Here is a 27,026-nt window from a genome sequence, read left to right on the forward strand (position 1 = left end):
CCAGTACTCTTCTGCTTCTAAGCCCTTCCTCCAACATGTGGTCCACAGGTCAGCAGCTTTGGTGCCACTTGGAGATATGATAGAAATGCAGAAGCCTGAGCCCCAGTCCAGATCTACTGAGTTATCTGCACTTCAACAAGATACAGAGGTAAGGCCATATGGGCTTTAAAGTTACAATAGCACCACACTCTATTTTAATCTGCAAAATGAAGACAAAAAGGAACAAAAAAATTGCCCATTTGTATATTTTAAAGTCCACTAAATGTCAGTAAAGGCTCAGGAAAAGGCAGTAAAGAGGGGATTTCTCTTCCTTCATGTACTATATCACCTCCATTTTAGGGTAACAGCAGCCACATTGTCCAAATGACTATTTTCTGGGAAAATAAAGTCTCTTGCATCATTCAATAAATGTATGTGGATAATGAACCTCACATACATTTCCCAGCATAGAAGACAATACTAGGGTTAGAAGTTCTTATAATGTGCCTCCCATTTTCTGTAAGCTGAAATTATTTCAAAAAGAAAAATTGACCCTTAAGAATTATAGAAATCCTATATAATAAAAGGGTAATATGCAAATTGACTCTAATGGCAGAATGACCAGAACGACTGCTCTACCATCACCATGAGGCACACTGACCAACTCTTGATACCTTTCACCGGCCAGCAGGCTCTGATCGCCTGATGGGGAATTGGGGGGAACCAGGGATGGGTGGTGGCGGAGGGTGGGTGACTGCAGGCCAGGCCTAGGGACTGTACTCGCACACAAATTTCTTGTGCTGAGCTTCTAGTTATACAATAAAAAAAAATAAAGGAAGACAATAGTAAGGTGTTCCTGTGTTAAAATCATCAGTGAAACAGAAAACTTCTAGACACATTTTTAAAATAAATTCTTATGCTAAGTAGAAGACACTATCATTCTTCATTTTTAGATCCCAGTGTCTTCCCTTTACCCACTAAAATCTAAAGTGTTCTCACATTGAAAATTTCCCCTTCAGTGAAAATTCTACAATGATCTTAGATTTTGCTACAGAATATATGTATAATTAATAGTATTAAATGATTTGCTAGAGAACATTTTATCAGAAAGTATAAGGGAGTAAATGAACTCATATAATTTAATTCTATGCTTCAATTTCAAATATAATATGCAAATCTCTGTTCTCTAAAACCTATGAAATGACTTTCTGAACTCTATTATCCTAGGTTTGATAAAGTAATGAGATTGGGTCATCTCAGATATATTGTCAGAAACCATGCTATTTTGCAGCTAACTGTTGTTTTATTTCCATTTTTATGATTTTATTCTCTGTGTTATTATTTTAGCTTTGGTTTTAGAAACATTCTTTCATTTTAAAATTGTATTTCATTAGCTTTCAACTTTCTCAGACACACATTATGATGGGGTTTAAATCAATGTATCCTTCCATGTTATGGCCTATTTGTTCTAATTCAAGAAGCAAAATTGCTGTTTGTTTAATGACTATTATTACCAAATATTTCAGCATGTGAGTTGCTATTATTCAAGTGAATTTAAGTCAACAAACATGTACTTAACAAGTACTATTAAAAAGCAATTCATGAAGTCATAACATTTTGTCAATTTTGGTCTGGAAGACTTGTTACAGATGTTACAGACTTATAAAAATGCTAGAGGCCCAGTGTACCAATTTGTGCACCAGTGGGGTCCCTTGGCCTGGCCTGCGGGATCAGGCTGAAACTGGCTCTACAACATCCCCCGAGGGGTCCCAGATTGTGAGAGGGTGCAGGCCAGGCCAAGGGACCCCACCGGTGCACTATCAGGGCTGGGGAGGGACTTGGGAAGTTGGCCAGCCGGGGTGGGATGTGGGAGGGCTCCAGGGCATGTCTGGCCTGTCTATCTCAGTCCCAATCAGCTGGACCCCAGCAGCTAGCTAACCTACCAGTTGGAGCATCTGCCCCCTGGTGGTCAGTGCACATTATAGCAAGTGGTTGAGCAGCCTTAGCATATCCTTAGCATATTATGCTTTGATTGGTTGAATGGATGACCGGATGACTGGATACTTAGTATATTAGGCTTTTATTATATGGGATACTGTTAATGGAATAGTAACTTGATTCCAGATTGGTGATTTGTTATTCTCAAAGTCTCACAAAGATTTTAGATGAGCTAAGGCTGAAACCATTGGTCAATTTCTTCACTTAAAAAAACAACACTGAAATTGACCAAGCTATTTCTAGCCCCCATTTCTTTAACTTGGATAACCAAGATGAGTTTAACAAAACCCTGTCAACCAAATATCACATTATACATAATAACATGTATCTCAAAGGGTTAAATAAAATGGGAAGATGGATCTGGAAAGCTAAGAGAATTAGAGGCCATGGCTTGATATAAAATCACCATGGAAACAGTTTTCATGGCCAATTTTGGGGGAGATGTCAAAAGGTAATAACCTGTAACTTCTTATTTCCAAAGCCCTGTCTATGAAGGTTACAGGTTCTATATCTGCTTTCATGATGACATTTGCCTGTTTTGTAGGTTTCTATTCTGACAAGCACAAAACCCTGCCCCAAGTTGAACCTGTCCTTTGCGATGAGGCTGTTGAACAGAAGAGCAGCATAGCAGTCTGTCTATTCTTGCTCCACATTCAGCTCAATGCCAACTCCTATCTCTTTGAGATCCTGAACAGGCGGAACTCGGGGAGGGTGTCACCCCACAGTACCCAAACTTCTCCAGAGAATGATGAGGTGAAAATTCTTAAGGTCATGTTCTCTAGTCAGACCATGGCATCAATTTATCTATAAGCTAAAGGATATATGTTTATCTATCTAAAAATCTCTATATAAAAATAGATGGCAATAGATGAAAAATTACTTCAAGCTTATATTTCCAAGTAAAAATGTACAAAGAAGTAATACAATGCAGATATCAGTTTTGCTTCATTTATCTTACCTCATTCTACATTGCAGTCTTTGTGAAAGATTGTATATTGTTTTACTTTAACTAAATCAAGAATATATCAATAGAATGCTTACATTTTATTAGTGAGACTATGTTTTCTTATAAAATAACTTTTTATCTGTTTTACCTCTTAAATAAAACAACTAATTAACTATATTTAATAGTATATTAAAAAACTAATCTTTAGTCAGTTTGAGCCAAATGCTTTGGATGTTTTGTGAATTTGTAAGTACATAAATAGGAATTTTATTTCTACCAATTGTTTATTCGTATATGTATGAATATATTTATTTAGAAATTTATTTATATGTAATTTCCAAAAGACTGATATTCTGCTTAATAGTCTTTGGTAGAAAAATGTGTCATTGGATAAAGACTCATTTACCGCGTCGGCCTGCGGACTTAGGGGTCCCAGGTTAGATTCCAGTCAAGGCCATGTACCTTGGCTGCAGGCACATCCCCAGTGGGGGGCGTGCAGGAGGCAGCTGATTGATGTTTCTCTCTCATCGATGTTTCTAACTCTCTATCCCTCTCCCTTCTTCTTTGTAAAAAATCAAAAAATATATTTTTAAAAATTTAAAAAAATAAAATACAATTTATTTTAAAAAAAGACTCATTTACCAAGACCAGACAGAATTAGTTTTTGCAAGCATACTAATAAATTAAATAAATAATGTAAAGCATTATTGTAATATATTCTGGAGTTATATCTTACAATATTCTTTATGAAATATAACTTATTTTAAGTATTATTTCCTAACTTTTTGATTTTAAGTCTAATATAGTTGTACAGCCCAAGTTTGCTGATAGATTGCTTCAGTCTGGGTAAATTATAAATCATGTTGATTAGATAACATACACATGTTCTAGATTTTTGAATTTTCAAGGTTTTCTGTCCCTCTGTGAGAGTTAATTTTCTGTTACATCTAGTAAATAAGCTGTCTAGTGATATGTTGAATTAATTATTTTCTTATTTTCAATGTAGTGTTGCCAAAATGAGGTGATAAAAGTATTCCATTCTCCTTATCCTTAATCTATAGCTTAAAATATTTTGATCTTCAGGGCTGCTTACATTTTAACTTAAAGTCATGGCTAACTAATGCACTGTGAGTATACAGATACATGACTAGAAAAAAATAAAGAAGCTCTCTTCTAGTACTGCAGATTCTTTTTTAGATCGTTAGTTTTATCTTCAACTGTTTCTCCTTTTAAAAAAATAATTGAAACCGCTAAGGTCTTGAAAACATTGATTCTTTTAAAAATTGTTAACAAAAGAAAGTGCAGACCATTAATTAATCACAATTCCAAATATTCCACATTTAAATTAATAGAAAGGATATCATGAAAAATACATATTTTTCCACAGCATATACATTTCCCAAGAAAACCAAGATAGCACTGATGTATGAACCAAGAGGTCACAGGTTCAATTCCCGCTTGGGGTACATGCCTGGGTTGTGGATTCCATTTCCAGTAGGTGCCTTGTAAGAGGCAACTGATCAATGATGTTTCTCTTTCATCATTGTTTATATCTCTCCATCTCTCTCCCTTCCTCTGTCTTTAAAAATCAATAAAAACATTAAAAAAAAGAAAACCAAATCAAATATCCTCTTTTTATTATTTGTTTGTTTATTTATTTTTGGGTAATCTCATTCCACCACCCCCACTTCCCTCTGAAATTCATCAGTCTGTTGCATGCTTCAATATCCTACTTTTATTTTTTTTAAATATATTTTATTGATTTTTCACAGAGAGGAAGGGAGAGAGATAGAGAGTTAGAAACATCGATGATGAGAGAAACATCGATCAGCTGCCTCCCGTACATCCCCCACTGGGGATGTGCCCGCAACCCAGGTACACGCCCCCGACTGGAATCGAACCTGGGACCCCTCAGTCCGCAGGCCGACACTCCATCCACTGAGCCAAACCAGCCTTGGCAATATCCTACTTTTAAATGGAAAACTTTTTCATAAAAAGTAAATATATTTTGGCTTTAAATACTTTAGTATTCATGCAAGAGAAATAGTTAATCCAAAGTTCTTCTGCACAGCACAATAAACAATCAACCAAGTGAAAAAGACAACCTATAGAATGGGAAAATATATTTTCAATCCATATATATGATAAAGAGTTAATATCTAAATTATATAAATAATTTAAACAGGTCAATAGCAAAAAGTCCCCAATAATCCAACTTTTTAAATGGGCAAACTATCTGAACAGATATTTCTCCAGAGAAGATATATTAATGGCAACAGGTACATGAAAGACATTCAACATCTCTAGACATTAGGGAAATGCAAACCAAATCCACAATGATGGTTATCAGAATGGCAATAATCAACAAGACAAGAGATAACAAATGTTGACAAGTATGTGGAGAAAAGAGAGCCCTGTGCACTGTTAGTGAGAATGCAGACTGGTACAGCTACTATGGAAAACATGGTGGTTCCTAAAAAAATTAAAAATAGAACTACCATATTAATTTAGTAATTCCACTTCTGGGTAGTTAGTGCAAGAAAATGAAAACAATAATTTGAAAAATATCTGTACCCCTTTTTTAATAGCAGTATTACTTACAATAGCCAGACATTGAAATAACCTGTGTCCAAGGGATGAATGGAAAAAGAAGTTGTGGTACATAAATATACATAATAGAATATTACCCAGCCATACAAACAAACAAGGAAAGCCTGCCATTTTTTGACAGAATGGATGGATCTTGAAATCACAATTTTAAATAAAATAAGTCAGAAAAAGACAGATGCTACATGATCTTAATTATATGTGGAACTAAAAACAAAACAAAAAACTCATGAGAAAGGGATTTGATTTGTGGTTACCAGAGGTTGGGGGAAGGGTGGTAGGAGGAAGAATAGGAGACATGGTCTGAAGTTACAAGCTTCCGGGTGCAAGATAAGTAATTATTAGAGATGGAATGTACAACATGAAAACTATAGTTAACACTGCTATATGATACACTATATAAAAGTTAAGATAGTAAATCCTAAGAGTTGTCATCACAAGGAAAAATTTTTTCTGTTTTTTTTCTTTTTTATATATATGAAAAGATGCTTTAAAAAGGTGTCAGAAAGAGTACTGAAGTATTTATGAGTAAAATGCAAAGATATCTACTAATTTAAAATAATCCACCCCAGTTTTTTAAATCAGGAAAAAAATAAAGGGAAAATAATATAGAGGAAAGAAGACATTGTAGAGGGTATAAACAAAACAAGATAGGCAAAATGTCAATTGCTTTTGAACTTGGGTGATGAGTTAAGGGAAATTCTGTTGTTTCACCATTCTCTGTACCTTATATTTTAAATTGCTCATGAAGAAAATTTTAAAAAAATCAACCAACCAAATAACAAACAAACAAAAAGTCTTATGCCACTCCAGCATCAGAAATTATGATTTAACTGGTGTGGAATCAAATCCAAATATCTATTTTTTTTAAAACTGTCTCAGGGCCACTAATTTTTATCCAAGGTTGAGAATAATAGCTTTGTTGAAAAGGGTATATTTTGAGAAGGAAAATGCATTACATTAAATAAAATACATGTAAGTAAGTTTTCACTATATATTTTAAATTAAACCTTTACATTTTGATTTAGTTTTAGATTCGCATGTAGTTATAAGGAATAGTATAGTGAGATCCCAGGTACCCTTAACTCAGTTTCCCCCAATAGTACTATATTGCAAAAATATCATGTAATATCGCAACAAGAATATTAACCTGGATACAGTTAACATGCAGAACTTTTTCACCACCTAGAGTAGGGCTGGGGAATGTCCAGTCTACTGGCCATATAAGGCCCACAAAATCATTTGGTCTGGCTCTACTAAGGCTTAGGGGTGAGTTAGTTAAATGTTTGACCAAATATAGCAGGCTGATTTGTAAGTTGCTAAATTTGTATGGCCCACAAATGATGTTATAAATATCCAAATGGCCCTTGGCGGAACAAAGATTCCCCACCCTTAGCCTAAAGGATCCTTCCTGTTACTTTTATAGCCAACCAACCATTCATGCTCATCCTTAATCCCTGGCAATAACTAAGTTGTTGTCCATTTCAACAGGGTCATTTCAAAAATCTCTATATATCCTATATAATAAAAGAGAAACATGTAAATTAACCATCTCTCCACTATGCTCACCAGCCAATCAGAATGAGTATGCAAATTAACCCCATCGCCTCAATGGAGACTGACAGCAGGTAGGAGGCAGCTCCCAGCATGGCCTGCTTGGCCGTTGCCACGGTGACCCAGGAGCAGGGAAGCGTGGCCCACAGGCAGCTCACAGCTCGGCCGGCTTGGTGTCGCCGCAGTGACCCAGGAGCAGGGAAATGCCACCTGCAGGCAGCACCCAGCATGGCCTGCTTGGCACTCACTGTGGTGTGGAGCAGGCAGGCAAAGCAGAGAGCAGAGAACCACGGGGAGCAGGCCTAAGCTGTCAGGAGGACATCCCCTGAGGGTTCCCAGATTGGAGAGGGTGCAGGTCAAGCTGAGGGACACCGCCCCCCTGCACGAATTTTGTGCACCAGGCCCCTAGTCTACACTAATAAAAGAGAAACATGCAAATTGGTGTCACTCCACTACCCTTCCCATTGGCTAATCAGGACGATATGCAAATTAACTGCCAGCCAAGATGGCGGCCAGCAGCCAGGCAGCTTGAAGCGAACATGACGCTTGCTTGCTTCAGTGATGGAGGAAGCCAAATTTCCCCGCCTGCCACTGCCGGCCTCTGAGCTTGCAGTTTGAAACATTGTTACAAATATAAAAGCAAAACAAAACCCCAGAAACCTGCTTACAACCAGCCGGCTTCAGCCATCAGGACCACAAAATTGTTTCAATTATAGAACAAACACAGATCCCTGCTTTCAGCCAGCAGGGATCTCAGAGCTGGAGTTGAAACAGTGTTTCGATTATAGTACCCAAACAAACCAGATACCTGCTTTCATCAGCCGAGGCCTCAGAGCTGGAGCCAAGCCTCAGAGTGAAAGCTGGCCCAGAATAAAAAAAGAAAAAGAAAAAAAGGAGCGGTTGGGAGCTTCAGTCACCCGCCAGCCTGAAAACAGCCCTCAGCCCCTCACCCAGACTGGCCAGGCACCCCAGTGGGGACCCCCACCCTGAAGTGTGTGTGATCAGCTGCAAACAGCCATCAGCCCCTCACTCAGGCTGGCCAGGCACCCAAGTGGGACCCCCACCCTGATCCAGGACACCCTTCAGGGCAAACCAGTTGGCACACACTCACGCACCAGGCCTGTATCCTATATAGTAAAAGGGTAATATGCCTACCGGCACCGGAATCAGTTGAGCCGAGAGGCCTCCCGGCACCGGGATCAGTGTGGCAGGGGGCAGTACCCAAACCCCCTGATCGTCCTGCGGCTCTGTGTGTGACAAGGGGTGGGGCCACAACCTCCCTATCTTCCCTGTTCTGTTCATGACAGGGGAAGGCTCCCCAACCCCCTGATCAGCCCTGCTCTGTGCCTGATACAGGGGAGCTCCCCAACCCCATGATTGCCCTGCGGCTCTGTGTGTGACAGGGTGCGGTGCCCCAACCCCCTGATTGGCCATGCTCTGTGTGTGACAGGGTGCAGCGCCCCAACCCCCCCCCCTGCACGGGCCCTGCTCTGTGTGTGATGGGGTAGAGCCATTACCTCCTGATCGGCCCTGCCCTGAGTGTGACAGTGGTGGCACCCCAACCCCCTGATCGGCACTGCTCTGTGGGTGATAGAGGGAAGTGCCCCAAACCCCCCCCCCCCCATGGGCCCTGCTCTGTGTGTGACGGGATAGAGCCATAACCTCCCCATCAGCCCTGCCCTGAGTGTGTCAGGAGGCGGTGCTTCAACTCCCCTATCGGCCCTACTCTGTGAGTGACAGGCGGGAGCTCCTCAATCCCCTGATCGGCCCTGATCTGTGCGTGACAGGGTACAGAGCCCCAACCCCACTGATGGGCCCTGCTCTGGGCATGACAGGGGGTGGCGCCGCAACCTTCCCATCGACCCTGCCTTACATATTACAGGGGGCGGTGCCCCAACCCCCCAATCAGCTCTACCCTGAGCGTGACTGAGGGTTGCATCGCAACCTCCCGATCCACCCTGCTCTGTGCATGACAGGGGGCGGCGCCCCAACTCCCCAATCAGCCCTGCTCTGAGCCCTACCAGAGGCTACACCTAGGGATTGGGCCTGCCCTCTGCCACCCAGGAGCAGGCCTAAGCCAGCAGGTTGTTATCTCCCGAGGGGTCCCAGACTGCGAGAGGGCACAGGCCGGGCTGAGGGACCCCCTCTACCCCCCGAGTGCACAAATTTTTGTGCACTGGGCCTCTAGTCTACACTAATAAAAGAGAAAAATGGTAATTGGCGTACGATGCTACCCTTTTCATTGGCTAATCAGGGCTATATGCAAATTAACCTCCAACTAAGATTGGCAGTTAACTGCCAACAAGATGGTGGTTAATTTGCATATGTAGGCACAATGCAGGGAGGCCAAAGGGAAAGCACGAAGAAGCCCCCTGCCACTGACAGTGATCGGAAACCCCGTGGGGAGCTAAGAGCTGGGGGGCAGGGCAAAGGCGGCCCTGGGGCTGCCTTTGCCCTGCCCCCCAGCCATGATCGGAGAATCAGGTGCCTTTTCCGCCCTGGCCAGTGATAGCAGGAAGTAGGGGTGGAGCCAGCGATGGGAGCTGGGCACAGTCGAAGCTGGCAGTCCCAGGAGCTAGGGGTCCCTTGCCTGGGCCTAAAGCGAAGCCCACGATCGTGGGGCCGCTGCAGCTGCGGGTCCCCGCTGCCCAGGCCCGACGCCTAGGCCAGAAGCATTAGGCCTGGGCAGGGGCGGAGCCTGCAACCGCAAGGAGCTGAGGGTCCCCTGCCCAGGCCTGACACCTCTGCCGGAGGCCTCAGGCCTGGTCAAGGGGCCAATCCGGTGATTGGTGATCGGAGGGTGATGAGGGTCAACTCCTCTGGCCGAGGCATCAGGCCTGGGCGGGGGGCGGAGCCGGGGATTGGGGGGATATGATGGTCCCCTTGCCCAGGCCTGAAGCCTGGGTCAGAGGCATCAGTCTTGGGCGGGGGGTGGAGCAAGCGATCAGAGGGAGATGGGGGTCCCCTGCCCAGGCATGATTCCTGGGCCAGAGGCCTCAGGCCTGGGCGGGGGCCAGAGCCTGTGATCGGGTGGAGAGGGGGGTCCCCTGTACAAGCCTGACACCTCTGGCGGAGGCGTCAGGCCTGGGCAAGGGGCCAATCAGGCGATCGGAGGGTGATGGGGGTCTACGCCTCTGGCTGAGGCATCAAGCCTAGGCAAGGGGCAGAGCCAGCAATCAGAGGGTTCTGGGGGTTCCCTGCCCAGGCCTGAATCCTGGGCAAGAGGCATCAGGCCTGGGCTGGGGGCAGAACCATTGATGGGGGGAAATGAGGGTCCCCTGCCCAGGACTGACGCCTCTGTCAGAGGCGTCAGGCCTGGGCAAGGGGCCGATTCTGCGATTGGAGGGTGATGGGGGTCAACGCCTGAGGGCTCCCAGTATGTGAGAGGGGGCAGGCTGGGCTGAGGGACACTTCCCCCCCAACACACACCCAGTGCACGAATTTTGTGCACTAGGTCTCTAGTATATATATAAAAAGCTAATATGCAAAGTATCCCCTCAAAAGTTTGACTGGGAGACTGGCAGTTCGATCACTTCCTATGACATACACGGACCACCAGGGGGTGCCGTGGAATGAAGGAAGCCCCCGGCTGGCAGCTAGCAGCCAGCAGCTTTGGAGGAAGGCCCCAGGCACCCTACCTGTGCACGAATTTTGTGCAACAGTCCTCTAGTGTTACATAAATGAAATAATACAGGATGGAAGCTTTGCTGGTTGACATTTTTTTCAGTTAGCATAATACTCTGGACATTCATCCAGGTATTTGTGTATACATTCAAATTGTTTTTCTCCTGTATGTAAGGTGTTATTACTCTCTATGAAGATTTTTCTTTGTCTTTAGTTCTTGGTAGTTTATTATCTATGATTTATCTTGATATAGATTTCCTTGGGTTTGTCCTGTTTGGGAATCACACAAGTCCTTGAATAAATAAGGCTATTCAATTGTGTTCAGTTAAATTAAGAACGTTCTTAGCTATTATTACTTTGAGTATTTATTTATTTAAAATATTTTTATTGATTTCAGAGAGGAAGGGAGTGGGAGAGACAGAAGCATCAATGATGAGAGAGAGTGATTGATCAACTGCCTCCTGCACACCCCACACTGGGGATCAAACCCGCAACCTGGGTATGTGCGAGGACCAGGAATCGAACCATGACCTCCTGGTTCAGAAGTTGAGGCTCAACCATTGAGCCACAATGGGTGGACTTGAGTATTTATTTATTTATTTTTGTTAATCCTCACCTGAGGATATTCTTTCCATTAATTTTTAAAGAAAGTGGAAGGGCGGAATGGGGGAGGAAGGAAAGAGAAAAACATCAATGTGAGAGAGGCACATGGACTGGTTGTCTCCTAAACCAACCAGGCTGGAGATCAAACCTGCAACCCAGGCATGTGCCCTTGACTGGGAATTGAATCAGTAACACTTCTTTGCAGCCAATGTTATAACCACTGAACACACCATCCAGGGCCCTTTGGGTATGTTTTTTTAACTCTATCCTCTTTCTCCTTTCTTAACACTCTAGTGATATGAATGGTCATTGTTTTTTCTATTATATTTGTACACATCCTTGAGGCTGTGTTCATACTTGCATATGTGTGCACACACATAAAAAAACAAGAAAATATAGTTAACTTTTTAAAACTCAGAAAAAATTTAAAGATCTGAATTAAAGAAGAAAAGAAATATAAAGCAAGTTGCAAAGTTAATGTCAACCGGATTGGTTAATATAAAAAAAATTCCCCTATTTCAGCCCTAGCCAGTTTGACTCAGTGGTAGAAGATTGGCCCTTAGACTGAAGGGTCCCAAGTTCAATCTAGGCCTTGTACCTTGGTTTCAGGCTCCCTCCATCCCTGGTCAGGATGCATGCAGGAGGCAACCAATTGACATGTCTCTCTTACATTGATGTTTCTCTCTTCTCTCTCCCTCCTTTCCACTCTCTCTAAAAGTCAATGGAAAAGTATCTTTGGTGAGGATTAACAAAAATAAAATAAAATAAAACCCCTATTTCAAAATAGATATGGTTTATACCTAAGAGTATATTCACTATTTAAAATAAACTCTAGTTGAAGAATAATTTCAAAGAAATTAAAATCAATGTACTCATACAGATGTAAAATGAACATGTGTTAAAATTTTTATTTAAGCCATTATTAATGAGAGATCAGAAAGATATTAAAACCATTTCAAAGGAAAATCCAAAGAACATATACATTTATAGATCAGAAATATTTCAATGAATTTTTAAAAAAAACATAAAAAAAAAATCTGGCTTCTTCCACAGTGGGTGAGGGAAGTAATCTGAACCTCCAACTGACAGAATTTATTTGAATATTTATAGAAAATAATAATTGCAATGCTATCAGTCATCTACAATTTGCTGACTTCTAAGATATCTCAAAGGTAATGAAAGAGCAGAGTCCCCACAGGATCAGAATTAGATAACTGCTGGAGGTCTATGGTCTGAAAAATACGGTTTTCCCCAGAAGCGCATTTTCTCCCTCCACTGCTGCGAAATTCATGGAAAAATAATAAAAATATATTTATTTGGCATTACTTTGTGCAACTAGTCAAGGTGATTCTTATGTATTAGCCACTGGGTTCTTACATTAACTCTTTCTGGGGGCTGATGCTGCTTTGGCATATTTTCTAAGTATATTGAATCCAATAGATAAAAAGTGAAATTGCATAGCAAGAAATGTTAGAGATTTTCAGTCAAATGTGATCTGAAGATAAAAGAAATATTTAGAGTAAATTACTTTTTAGTGATTATTTTGGAAAATTTGCTTAGAACATCTTTCTGTGGTTTAAGTTTAACCTCTTTGGATGACTGGTCTGGTCCTCAGGCATTGTCAAGCCTCCCACTGGAAATCATGTTTCTGAGGTTTGCTACTACATATCTAAATGAAAATTTTCACATCTTCCTTTATGTACTTGATGTAGTAGGAAGAGCCCTTAGGCAGAGAGCTACTAAAAATCCTGTCTTCCATTCTCACAACCAAACATGCATTTTTTGTTATTCTTACTTCCCCATTTCAGAGATATCTTTTGTCAAATATAATCAAGAGCGATTAAACTTATTTGTCCTATGACAGTTCTTAAATTTCTTTCATCTTATTTTTCTAAAAACAATTTGTCCTTAATAATGACGAACTCTATCTGAATCCTGTGCCCCCATTAAACAGTGGTGGTTAACTACCCTCCCTCCCCCCCCCCCCCCCACACACACACATGTTTTGTGTGAGATCACCTAACTTTTTGTGTTCTGGAAAATGGCTTACTGCAAAGAATCATCTTTCCCCATATGACTTAGATGAGACTTATGGATTACCCACTTGTTTACTTATGAAAAGACTAAACACAGACCCTACAAATCCCCATTCTTTGTCTCACAAATGATTAGCTGAACTGTTTGTTTCCCCTTGCTGAAACTAAGCTAGACGCTGAGTGAATACATGGAACAGGCAATGGTCAGACCACTTATAAAATGGATCTCTGACCAACAATCTGCAGCAATGAGCCCAGGAAACCAATCTCCTAGTAACTAGCTAGGAGTCCAAATTACTGGCTACAAGCCAAACAATAACCCCTGTAACAATTGTTCACTCACAGCCTAATTTCTGCTCCTACCTCCAACCTAGCTAGGACCAACCAGTGAAAGCCAAGTGTGCACCTCGACCAATCACATGGCAGGCCTCACTTCTAGACAGCCTGCTTACAGCATTCCCAGGCCAACCCCCTCCATCGGGACACACTGAAGCCTTCCCTTTTATCCACAGTAAAGCTTGAGCATTGCTACATCTACCTTTGTGAATCTGCCAAATGCAAGCCATAGTGGCTGGATGGCAATGGCAAGACCTTTCCTTGTTCTTATTTGGGTAGTCTTCCTTAATTTCCATAACATAAACATTTCCTGACTCAAATTCCCCCTGTTTATAAAAACAACAATCAATTATAAAATGGCCCCACCCATATCTTACGACATCTTATAAAAAAGTCTAAAGCAAGCCACCATATTGACACACTGACCTTCTAGACACCTGAGTACCTGGGTACTCTCCCTATTGCTACAGCCTAAATAATCTTCCACTTTCTCATAAATCACAAAACGTTTGTACAACCTAAATACATACATATATGCATAATTATGTAGAAAAGACCTCTGTCTTTAAAAATAAATCATGCCAACTTTATGTAAATACATGAAAACAGTAAGAAGGGGATGAAAGCATAAGGGAATGGAAAGTAAGTAGGAATGGAAAAGGAATGGGGAGGGAGGGAAAAATTGGGGAAACATAGCAGGAAAATTAGGTTTAATTTTTTAAAACAAAGATTTCTTATGTTTAAACCAAAGATACAAAAGAAAATTGAATTTATAAATATTAATGCAATATCCTATGGGGATTCTGTCTTTCTCTGAGTCAAACTTTCTCTAGCATGTAAAGAATTTATAGTCAATAGCTTCTATTTTCATTTTATCTTTGTGCCACTAGTGAAAGCTGAATGTCTCCTTCAATGAACTATAAATTTAGGTTAAGAAATGAATTCAGAATAGTTGGGTAGTTAACTGTCTGCTCTTTGTACCTGGGTATTGCTCATTTCTCAAGTGTAAAGGAGAGAATTGAGGCTATCAATGTCCACATTTACCGCTGATACATTCAACTTACCCAGTAAAACTTTTTTTTAAGCAACCACTATGTTTCAGGTCCTGTTCTTAGAGCTAGAAAATCAAAGATGGGTAAGATTTAGTTGTGCCCCCAAGGAGCTCAAACTTCAATTCCAGAGACAATCTTGGGAAAAGATAAAGAAAAATTCCATGTACATATCATTGGTTCTCATTTAAGAGTATTTTACCCAATTTTGATGTTAATTTAATTTTACTACTGATAATTCTTTATTTTTATCATTTATATAAATTTAAAATCGGCACATATTTCTATATGTATAACCACTACACTCACATTTCATAAAGATCAAATAAATATTTTACACTAAAGAGAAAACTAACCTTTTACAAAGTTGAAAGAACAAGGTTCAAGAATTTATGAATTCATCATGTTTTTCATCCAGATATAACACTGTCTCTTTAAAATTGCTAACATTCTTGGGACAATACTGGTACATAATCCTCAAATACATTGATATTTGCAATGTTTGAAACATTACCCTGCTAATAGTCATGACCTTCAAAAATTTGTTCAGTTTAGGTTTGATGAACTGACTATAAAGAAAAGATGCTGCCCTTTTCTGTCTGTGGGTTCATATTAGATTCTCAACTGTATTTCTTCCAAGGCTATACCATCACCCATAGTTGCTTCTTTCACTGCTGAATGATTATAATCAGCAGATAACTGAAACTGTTGTTTGCTCTTTAATGATTCATTTCTTAAGCAAGAATGCATCGTTTGAGGCAAGTTCTATAAATGAATGACGTGCTAGTTATCAATAACAATGAAATTCTTAAGTAGCATGCCTGATAAATAGAGTCTTGATTATGAGAAACATAATATCCTAATTTTTTACAGCCTACTGAGAAAATGATTATTAGATGTGGTGAAAATCCCTACCAAGTACACAGCCAGAGCAATGAAAATCTATATTCCAGCAGTGAATACGTTCCATTTAATATTTCCCTCCCCTCCATTTCCCTTAATCAAAAGGAGAAACACTTTTAAAAGCCATCCACAATCTGTGTGAAACCTCCCAAGGAAACTTTATTGAATTGTTTTCTATTCAGCTGCTCTCAGAAAACCATGGGCATCCACTCCCAGTTGTAGTAACATCATAATGACATTTCGTGCCCTTCTTGCTGTCTTGGTTTGTACGTCTCCAACCTTCTTGTGAAAAAAAAAGAAAACTCTAATAATTGGCAAATGGCAAAAGGGAGACTCAATTAACTCAGATTATTAACGGAGACATGCTGCATCTGGACACGGCTGAGTCTGTTTGTCCGGAAATAGCTATCAAATAAAGGATTAAAATCAAGACCCGGCAGATGTGCATCTCTCCACATATGACCCTGTTTCTCTAAAGTATAAAAATGCATTTAGTTTCATCTGAGAATTTTTCCCATTAATTATACAACTTAAAGTCAAATTTGGAAAGGGGAAAATAACCTGTAAAAAGACAGCTGTAGATGTTTATTTAAGTTTTCCCTCTTGAATCTCGCCTCTGTGGCATTAGAATGAAGTAGAATGAGAAACAATCTGTATTCTTGCCTTTTGCTCATGGCCCTGAAGGAAAGCCTGCTGGGATTGGCTGCAGATGGTTTCATTGCAAGAGAAGAATGTGCCTGCTCTTGGCCGCCTGCTCTGTATGCATGATCAAGCCCCACTCAATGCTTCATGTGCCTCATTAACTGTGGGACAGGAAGAAGTATGATGCTCCCAAAATACATGCCCTTTTTCTAGCTAAGGCCAAAATTATAAAAAGCAAACAGTTCAAAATTAGAAGTACTGTTAAAAAATGTTTTTTACTACCAAACTCAGTTCCCTTTATGAACTTTACTGTGAATAGCTGACAAACTGTAATGAAAGAGGCACATTCACTCACGACTGACTTGTTTACTTCAAAATGGATAATACTGGAAGGAAAAATGAATCATAACTTCCTAGGATCCAGAGCATGAAATACATAAGATACTGGGAGTGCATGATGATAAGTCAGAAAGAACAATTATACAAGGGAACCAGAGAGTTCCATTTTCTTAAAGTTTCTATTTGCCCGTGCAATTGTGGCATTAGAATGTTTACTAAGTATGATTTCTGCCACTACACGACACAGAAACAATTTTAAGTCTGCTTAGAGTTTCTGAATGCGATTAAAACATTTTTAAATGATTTCAATGAAAATAATTAACATTAAACTCTTACTACAACAAGGTACTTTAAATGTATATATATATAATTTTGTATTTCTAATAATATTGCAAAGTAGTTGTAATCATTTCATTATATAGGCAAAGCTAAAAGATGTTTAGTGCCTTGCTTAAGATTCTTGGAAAAAATTGGAGTTGGGTAAGCCACGTCCAATGAAAATCATGAGCCCCTCTGCTTCATCACAGGCTACCTGAGGACGGTGATGAAATCAAGCAAGAGAAACCAGATGATTCCTAACCAATGCAGTCTCACACTTTGTAGTAAAATTTTAATTAGAGTATTTAAAATAGCAATTTGCCCAAGTAGTAAGTTGAGAGCAGAGAAAAAGTAGTTCTTAGCACTAGGGATTAGATGCTTTGTTGTTTGGTGAAGTAATGTGCATGTATTTTTATTGATTCTTAATCAAAAGAATGTGATGATTATGATACAAAATAAAACAGATGAGCTAAATGGCATGCAGTAGTCTACAACCCAGCCCCAATCGCCAGAGGCAACTACCCTTAACTCATCCTCATGGTGTAGTTCCCTTCATCTATTTAAAGGTTTGTTAATGTTATCTACTGATTTACTACTTTAGATCAGCGGTTTTCAACCTGTGGGTCATGACCCCTTTGGGGGTCGAACAACCCTTTCACAGGGGTCGCCTAAGACCATAGGAAAACACATATATAATTACATATTGTTTTTGTGATTAATCACTATGCTTTAATTATGTTCAATTTGTAACAATGAAAATACATCCTGCATATCAGATATTTACATTACGATTCATAACAGTAGCAAAATTACAGTTATGAAGTAGCAACGAAAATAATTTTATGTTTGGGGGTGACCACAACATGAGGAACTGTATTAAAGGGTCGCAGCATTAGGAAGGTTGAGAACCATTGCTTTAGATAATCTCTTTTGGCTTCCTACTAAAAGGCATGACACTTTATATAACATAAAATACCCTAAACCTCTCTTCTGCTTCCTTCCAAATGTCGATAGCTATATCATAATCTGTTCTGCTGTAACCTATGTTTCTACAACTTTAATTGTTTCATCTAATATTGGTTCGTAGGTTAATAATGTTAGTATTAATATAGAACTTGTTCACACTTACTTTCCCCCCAGGAAAGGAGAAGCAAAATATCAGGACTAGAAATATAACTTCAGAGACAAAAACAACAACAACAAAAACCACACAACTTTGTTTTTCACTATACAAGGAATAAACTCTTTGGGCTCTATTTTTCAAAAAAAATAATTTTGAACACCTGCAGGTAGAACTCTCCCAGCTTTCTCAAATCTTGGCAGGTTGCTCTTGTCTTGTCTAAAATTCCACCTCCATCTTCAAGTGCCCTCACCATGATCTAGGTACTACCTAAATCTATTGTCTTTGTATATTTTTAATATCCCCCGAGGAAGCCTGGGTTACCTCCCAAGGTATGAAAATTGTTTTTGATCAATCTTCAGTTTAGATATGTTCATGACTTTGATTTCCCTTTTACTGTTTTTCCCCTGGATACCTTGTCATTTTTAAAGAGTGACATCTTGCAGAACAAAAGTTTTTCTTCCTTTTTTTTTTTTTTTTGGAGCACATATGGTAAGGCATAAGCCCTGCCTTTTTTTAGTTATGTTTTGTTTGACTTTGTAAACCTGATATTATACTAAAGTTTCTCTTCTTCATTCCAACAGATGCCCCCAATGTTATCTAATTCCTTCTTCCCTTGGTCATTTGAGTATTTAGCTCCCTTTCCCATGCTTCCTCAAACTTTTCTACTTCTTTTATTTTATTTTGCTTAAGTTTTACCTTTCTCTCTATATAACTTAACTGTATTTACTTCTCCATTTCTGCCTATAAAGAGGCCCTAACTTTTGAAAACATTAATAGATTTGCATTATTATTGAACCACCCTTTGCTGCAATCCATGTTTAGGCTGTGATTGTATTTCCTTCTTTCTGTTCCAAAATCTTGACTACTTTACCACCAAAATCAGAATGTTTTCTGGTGTAAAGATCAAATATATTCTCTTTTTTATATTCTACACATTCCTCAAGTCATGACTGTTTATGGATTTTCTCATATTTTGAACATGGATTTTTTAGTTTTCATTTTGTTTTCCTTATGTTTTTTGAAAGTATATATTTCCTCTAATATCCAAACATTTTTCTCCTTTAACGGGGGTGGGGAGGGGTTATTTTAATATTTTATTAGCCATTTTTTGGAATCCTTTTTGTGGTTGTTGTTGTTATTGAAGACATTCATCTGGCATCCCATTTGCCACCTCTCCTCATTTGGGCTGATTCCTTGACTTATGATATTTCTCTCTCTCTCTCTCTCTCTCTCTCTCTCTCTCTCTCTCTCTCTCTCTCTCTCTCTCTCTCTCTCTTTCTCTCTGTCAGCCTCTATGATCAATCACAGAATCTTGTCTATTATACATATTGCTATTTTTTATACAGCATATTCTGTGAGAAGCCAATCTTGTGAGTCTTTTTATGTGTTTCCATTGCTTTTATAAATTTTACTTGATATATTGTTCTCTCATTTTACAAGTATTTGCTCTTAAAATTGTGATAACTTGTTCCACCAATACATCTTTCCCCTTATACAGCTGTGTGGATATGTTTCAGTCCTCAAACTACTTGTCTCCCTATCAGAATCTGACACTGATTAAAACACTTTCCTTATTAAAACACTACCTTTTGTCAGTGTCCACGAGACTATGTTTTCCTAGATTTCTTCATAGTCATCTGCCAATTTCATCTATATCTGCTTTGTAACTCCAGTACTTGGTTACCTGCTATACTTCAATGTCTGCTCCACTGATAATTAGCCCATATTTTGGTCCTTCCTAATGGCCCAGATAATCTTTCTATACCCAGAGATATAATTATCATCTGTCTATATAATAATTACAGCCAGATTTATAGCTTCAACAGAGGTCTGAGCTCTAGGCTCACATTTATTTGCTTATGCTATATCTCCTCTTGGAAATATCAAAATAATCTCATCCTCTACATGCCTAAAACTTGAAATACATTTGTACACACACACACACACACACACACACACACACACTCACACACACACACACACACAAGCACTCATTATATCACCCATGGTCTCCCCATATTCAGGATATTTTGTCTTAGAGAATGATCCTAATAAACATAGAATTTCTCAGTCCAGAAACTTAGAAAAAAATTTTAACTCCTTCTTCCTCACCTTCAAAAGCTAACAAGGTCCAGTTAATTTTACTTCAAAACCCTCACTCAGGTAATCCACATTTTTTCTACACTTATACCACTCTGGTTTTAGCTATTATTATGTTTCCCTTGAACCATTATAATGGCGCTGACCAATTTCCCTCTCTCTACTTTTTTCTTCATTTGATACCCAGAATTTACTTTTGAAAAATAATAAATCTAGTCATGTCAAATGATCAACTTACTATCTATCAATGGCTTCCTACCATTGTTAGGAAAAAAACAAAAAACAACTTTCCTACCATTGTTAGGAAGAAAACAAACAACTCTACTGTCCTCCACTGTCAGTTCTGGTCCTCCAACATTCCCAGCCTATACCCTCAATTTCCCCAATTTCTCCAGTTTACAATATCTTGGCTTTCTTTCTGTTCCTTATTTATATCTAATTTATTCCTAATAAGAAAGCTTTTATACATGCTTACCCATTTGTAAGAAATAAACTTTGCTCACATTTTATCTTTTATGAGAGTTCATGGTTCATTTTCTAGAGAGAAATTATCTTCTCCATTCCTACTTCTCAGGCTAGATTAGATTTTTTAAATATAAAATAATAAAATATTTTATATTTTCAGGTCAGTTAATTTATTTTTAATTATGAATGATTTCATTTTTAATTGTGAATATACTGGTATGAATATATTAATTTTCTATCTCCCTGTAGTAGAATCTAAGATCTGTAAGAGGAGGAATTCATCTATTTTTGCTCATTGCATACATTCATCACATAACCTGAAAAACAAGAAACACCTAAAGTCTGTAAAGTTAGTCAATGAATGAGTAGATAGTGAAATATAGAATGATTACAGGAATTCTGAAAGATGAGATTTTTAAGCCATTTTTACATTGATGTAAAGTTGAAAAACTATAGAGTATCTGAATAGTATTTTTTGTTCTTAAAAAAGCAAACCTTGTTTTCTCTATTCTTCTGTATTATTACCAAAACCCTGAAGAACAAAACTGTCCAATTTATCCTTTGTTATTTTTTTCTTGAAAGATTTTCCTATAGTGGACATTTATTATCTTCAAGTTTCTTTTGCAACATTTCTCCAAATTGTTCTCAGAAAATTTCCCTTTTAAACATTATTAAAGTTATTACCAACTATCTATAAAATATAGTTCAATTTTTTTACTTCTTGGACAAAAAATCAAATATATAGCTTTTTTTGTCTAGAGTAATATTTTCCACGTGAGACTGGTATATCCAAGGGAGTTAGATGGTGATCCATTGAGTTCAAGAAATAAATTGTTAGAGTTTTTATTTATATCAACTATAAATCTGACATACAAAATAAGCTGTAATAACATACACACACACACACACACACACACACACACACACACATATATATAATTTAATAAATTGATTGGGATGACATTGGTCAACATGAACATATAGGTTTCATGTGTGGGTTTTTATGTTACAAGATCTATATATTGCACCATGTGCCCACCACCCAAAGTTAAATCTCCTGTCACCTTATATTAGACCCCTTTCTTCCCCCACCCACTTCCCTCTGATAACTACCATACTGCTGTTTGTATTCACGAGTTTCAGTTTTATATCCCACATATGAGTGGGATATATGAGCTTTTTCTGACTGACTTATTTCACTTAGCATAATGTTTTCAAGTTCTATCTATGTTGTTGCAAATGGCACCATTTCATCCTTTCCTATGGCTGAGTAGTAATCCATTGTGTATACGTACCACATCTGCTTTATCCAGTCCTCTATCTCAGGACTCTCATTGTTTCCATGTCTTGACATCATAAATAATGCTGCAATGAACCTAGGGGTGCATATATCTTCGTGAATACATGGATTTTGAGTTTTTCAGGTGTATACCCAGGAGTGGAATTGCAGGGTCATATGGCAGCTCTATTCTTACATTTTTGAGGAATCATCAGCTGCTTTCCATAGTGGTTGTACCAGTCTACATTCCCACTAGCAGTGAATGAGGGTTCCATTTTTCCCACAATCTTTCCAACATTTGTTATTGCTTGTCTTGCTGATAATGGCCACTTTAACAGATGTAAGGTGGTATCTCATTGTAGTTTCAATTTGCATTTCACTAATCGCCTGTGAGGTTGAGCATCATTTCATATATCTATTAGCTGTTCATATGTATTCTTCGGAGAGGTATATGTTCAGGTCCTCTGCCCACTTTTCATTGGATTGTTAGTTTGGTGTTGAGTTTTACAAGTTCATTATATATTTTAGAAATTAAACCTGTGTTGGAGCTACTGTTAAAAATATCATCTCCCATCTGGTTGGCTGCCTTTTTTGTTGTGTTGCCAGTTTCTTTTGCTGTTTAGAAGCATTTTAGTTTGATATAGTCCCTTTTTTTTTGCCTTTACCTCCCTTGACTTTGGAATCAAGTTCATAAAATGTTCTCTACCACCCAAGTCCATAAGTTTGCTATCTATATTTTTTCTATGTAACTTATTGTTTCTGGTCTTATATTTAGGTCTTTGATCCATTATGAGTTAATTTTTGTATGTGGGGACAAACTAATCCATTTTCATTATTTTGCATGTGGCTTTCCAGTTTTCCCAGCACCATTTATTGAAGAGACTATCTTACTCCATTGTGCATTTCTGCCTCCTTTGCCGAAAATTATCTGTCCATATACATGTGATTTTGAAGCTGGGCTCTCTATTCTGTTTCATTATTCTGTGTGTCTTTTTCTCTGCCAATACCATGCTGTTTTGATTATCATAGTTCTGTAGAATAATTTGAAATCAGGTAGTGTGATATCTCCAGATTCATTCTTTTTTACTGACTTTAGAGAAAGAGGAAAGGAGAGGAAAAGGAAGAGAAAAACATCAATGTGAGAGAGTAACATCAATCAGTTGCCTCCTGTACATGCCAACATAGATTGAACTGGCAACCTGGGTATGTGCCCTGGCTGGGAATCAAACCTTCAATTCTTTGGGATGATATTCCAACAAACTCAGCCACATCACCCAGGAATTATGGGCATGCATTTTTAATATTCTGATGCCTATCATATATACATCTTTTTTCCAAATAGAGTCATAATATGAATAAAATTACTTGTATCTCTAAGGTATCATAAACATTCTCTCATGACACTCAATATTTTTGAAAGCTATAATTCATACTATTATATGAATAGTTTATTTATACTTATGAAAGTACATGTGAATATTTAACTACACCATATTTTATAATTGACTCATGTTAAAAAATATTTATTATTAAAGACTATTGCTAGCTATTAAATATTACACAAGTGTAGTCACTGCCTTTTTATAGATAAGGTAATTAAGACACACAATTTAAACAAACTCAGTAAGTACCCTGTTGTTTTCAGAATTTGTACCCTTGTTTTAATACTTAAATAATGCTATTTTCTTATTACAATCCTCCTACATGCTATTGATAGACTCTAGCAAATTTATGAACATATTTTTATACATATAAAAATGTGATCCTTTATTTCATCTCTTTGAGTCAAACCATTGTAAGATTTTAGTATTTTCTTTGTGCATGCATATATTTGTATTAATGATTTCCTTAGGATATATTAATAGAGATACAATGGGTGGTATAAATAATATGAGCTTTTTCTAACTTTCTAAATGTTGTCACATTGCCATTTATTGACTTTGTATCATCTTTAACTTATATCTGCAGGAAAACATTGCCCCTACAAAGAGCTGATATAACACTGCCATTTTAAAATTTTGATTTACAACTAACAAATAATACATAATAACACTTAATAGATAAAAATAATATGTCACTGATTTTTAATATTCATTTTCTTTATTACCAACTAATGAAGTTGGGCCATTGTTCCTAATAATTAGTAATTTTTGCCTCTCTTATAAATATTTTCTCTTTAGCCCATTTACTGGCAGGTTTGTGAATGAGCTTTACATACGTCTGTCAAAATTAATAATTTCTCCAGTTTTTAAAATGTTTTAGTTTTTCTTTAATAACTAAACACTAATTGATATTTTCAACAAATGTCATGTAATACATATAGTAAATAGGTTTTTATAATGATGTTTATCTCCCCTGTTCTGCATTTTTATAATAAATCTTGTAGTTTTTGTTTTTATTCATCCTTGGTGATAAATTGTGTAATCCATTGTTTTCTGGTAAAGTATACAGAGGTTGTCCTTGAAACTGTCTTTTTTCCACCTACATGCTGGTCTCATCTTTTTTAAACCAGAGCAGGATGAGGAAGCTATGAGTAAAAGGCCCCTTTCTCTTCCCCAAATGTCATCATTAGACACATGGAACTACTGTATCAATTTAACAAAATTTGAGCTCCCATCTTTGGCCCACTATTGTTCATTTTCTACATAGCAGTAAGAAGAAACTGTTAATCTCACCTCTGCTTTTGCTAGGAATTCAGAATGCAATCCATGCTTTTACAGGGCCCTGTACAAACTTGCCCATGCCATCTCTCTGACTTCATTTTCTATCTTTACACTCGACCTAATTATCCATGCCCATGATAAACTGTGCTAAGTGAAATATGTCAGACAGAGAGAAAAAAACTTTGATGATTTTACTTATATGTGGAATCTAAAACACAAACCAGAAACAAACATAAATACAGAGAAGAAATTTATGGTTGCCTTATATAAGGCAACCAGTTTTAGAAGGAGGTTTTGCTTGAAACTGTCAAGTTAACAGAAGCAGCATCTATCAACTAAGAGTGGGCAAGTTCTTAGACACCATTAAGAAAATCATTCAGAAGAAAGAAGGTGAGGGAATGGGTGAGAAGATTTTAAATAGATTAGAAAGTACAAACTTCTAGCTATGAAATAAGTCATGGGGATATAAAGGACAGCATATAGAATATAGTCAATGATACTATATAATAAAAGGCTAATAAGCAAATCAACCAAACAGCAGAACAACTGGTCACTATGACATGCACTGACTACCAAGGGGCAGACACACAGAGAAGGAGCTGCCCTGTGGTGGTCAGTGTGCTCCCACAGGGGGAGCGCCGCTCAGCCAGAAGCCAGACTCATGGCTGGTGAGCGCAGTGGTGGTGATAAGAACCTCTCCCACCTCCGTGGCAGGGCTAAGGATGTCCAACTGCTGGCTTAGGCCTGTTCCCCATTCGGACATTCCCTGAGGGCTCACAGGCTGCGAGAGGGCACAGGCCAGACTGAGGGATTCTGCCCGCAGTGCATGAATTTTGTGCACCCATCCTCTAGTACTGTAATAACTATGTATAATGACAGATTGTATGAGACTTAACATGGTGATCACTTTATAAAGTATATAAATGTCTAATAAGTGATTGCACTCTATTGTACACCTGAAACTAATACATAATGTTATATACAACTATACTTCAAAAATAAAAAATAAAAGGTTAGCCAGGTTCTGTGTATGTATGTGTGTTCCATTTTTTAATTTGGGAACATATAGTGTTTAGGAAGAAAAATTAGTTTATTCCAATTATCCAGAGTGCTTAGTTTTGCTCCAGTTAGACTAGCACAATTAAATTACCAAATAGTTTAATCAGATTTGTATTACTTGAAATTTTTTTCTGAGATTATAGCTACTTATTGTAACCATATATTATAGGGGTGGAGAAACTCTGAATATTTTAATGCTTTCATGTTTTAATATGTAGGTCAATGAGAGGTTGGGAGACTAAAAATTATGGCTGCTATCAGAGCATCTCTTAAATAAAGCAAACCTAGTCTTTTCTTCATACTTCATATTTCATGTACTTCATCCGTCTTCATACTGCCATCATAAGTCATATCATTATTGAAAATAAATGTACATTATAGTATCCATAAATGTAGACTCTAAATCTGGTGGGTGTTCTTGCCCATTGCAACCAACTACCAACTAAGAAGTTAAGAATGGAGACATACGCCCTGGCCGGTGTGGCTCCTTTGGTTGGGTGTTGTCCCTTACACTGAAAGGTTTCTGGTTCAATTCCAGGTCAGGGCACATGCCCTGGTTGTGGGCTTGATCTCCAATAGGGGGCATGCAGAAGGCAGCTGATTAATGTTTCACTGTCACATTGATGTTTCTCTCTCGCTCTCTCCCTCTCCTTTCTCTTTTATCTAAAAATTAATAAAAGTATTTTTAAACAGAATGTGCTAGGGGGTGGGGATGGCTGGGGAGAGGTCAATGGGGGAAAAAGGAGACATATTTAATACTATATGTAATACTTTAAACAATAATTTTTTTAAAAAAGAGCATTTACAAAGATTATGTAGCAAGCCATAAAAGACACTTCAATAAATTCCTAAGAATTAACACATGATGGAATGTGATCTCTGACTAAAATGCAATATAAAATTATTATAAATTATTACATATTAACATGAATTATTCTACATTATTATACAGTAATGTGCCTGGAAACTATTAATACCATATATTAAATGACTGTTTAGAGAAGAAGTAAAGAAAAACTTGGTACTAAATGAGAAAGCACTAAGTATCAAAAAATTTGAGATACAACTAAAGCAGTTTTTTGTACTAAAAAAAATCATTGAACTAAGTATTCTATTCCAGACCAAAAAGGAATAACAAAACATTTGAAGAATCACATAAAAACACAAAGCTTATGCTTTGAAAAATCCGAGAAGCTAGACACACCTTGGGAGAAAGTCTTTATGGAAAAAAAATTAGGTTGCATGTAAAAAATCTCAAAATAAAGAAATGTTAGAAATAGTAGCAGGTATGTTAGATTAAAAACAATAAAAGAAAAATTTGAGCAACTTTCTCTTCCAGTTATATCCACTGATCTAGAATAAGGAAAAATCCTCAGGCAAAAACTTATTTAATTAAAAGCATG

This window comes from Myotis daubentonii, chromosome 2 (assembly GCF_963259705.1).
Source record: "Myotis daubentonii chromosome 2, mMyoDau2.1, whole genome shotgun sequence".
Taxonomy (NCBI): domain Eukaryota; kingdom Metazoa; phylum Chordata; class Mammalia; order Chiroptera; family Vespertilionidae; genus Myotis; species Myotis daubentonii.